Raw genomic sequence first — 1,128 nt, 5'->3', positions numbered from 1 at the left:
GTTCCATTAGAGAAACACCCGTCAGCAAAACTCTAGAACGGACTAGGCAGATCCAGTTTTGGAGCAGCCTCAGTTATCACAGTCATAGGCAAGGCTGGTGCCCCAGCCATTTTGCAGATGTCGTCTTCATGATAAATTAGGTGACACTGTTTACACCTACCAACCAGATTCTCAATGTAAAAGGATATCTCTTCCACAATTCCTGGAGCCAATTTCAGCATTCTTTTCAGAAAGAAAGGTTTTGCAATATTATGAGAGACACGTACCCTTATTTTGCCTGTTGCATCGAACAGTTTGGTGTCCATGTCCAAAAACTTTCCTGCCACTGATGCTACATTGATGATGGTGTTCCTGACCTCCAGTGCATCAAAGGCTTCGCCGTTAGAGGCTTAGCCAGCAGGTAGGCCTGAGAGGTACGCTACACCCCAGCGTTGTTCATATGGGAAATGTCAATGACATCTCCCCCAGCCAGAGCCAACGATGCTGCAAAACTAGTCGTAACATCATCAATCGTCGACATGACAGAAAGATCAGTGTCTCAGGGGTAGGCGGATTGCCGAATAGGTTTGTTCGACGCCAAGAACGTCGAACCTAGGGTTAGGGTTTGCTTAGGAGTTGAGAGGCGCGTCAGAGCGGCGCCTTAGTCAAAAAAAAAAAATTAAAGAGAATAAAAGTATTCAAATAGATTATTTGATATATGAAACAAGGTAATTATTAAAGGATCCATAGTTATTCCCTCACTTTAGTTAATTGTATCTATCACCACAACAAAGTAATTAATGTTTGGGCTTTGTGTAAAGCATGTATCCAACAAGACATTGCACTAAAGAAAGCAATAGATGGCAATACCAACTTAACAATGTGGAAGGAAGCATGGAGAGTAGCAACAAAACCAATTTAGGCAAGGATTCTTGCAAAAATTTGTGTCATTTTCTCTATTGAAGATATATTGGATACACATATTCATTAGTGACAAATCTTTAAAGGGATGGTCCAACAATCTGTTAGGAAGACATTAGTAATCAGTCAGTTCTCTATGAAAAAAGATGTTTTGATTTAATTTAAACACAACAATCCAACATTATATAAAATGTAGTTTACTAAATTACAGACAAATAGTTAGTCGAA

This window comes from Rosa rugosa, chromosome 5, assembly GCF_958449725.1.
Source record: "Rosa rugosa chromosome 5, drRosRugo1.1, whole genome shotgun sequence".
NCBI classification, from domain to species: Eukaryota; Viridiplantae; Streptophyta; class Magnoliopsida; order Rosales; family Rosaceae; genus Rosa; species Rosa rugosa.
Note: the sequence above shows the minus strand (reverse complement) of the source record.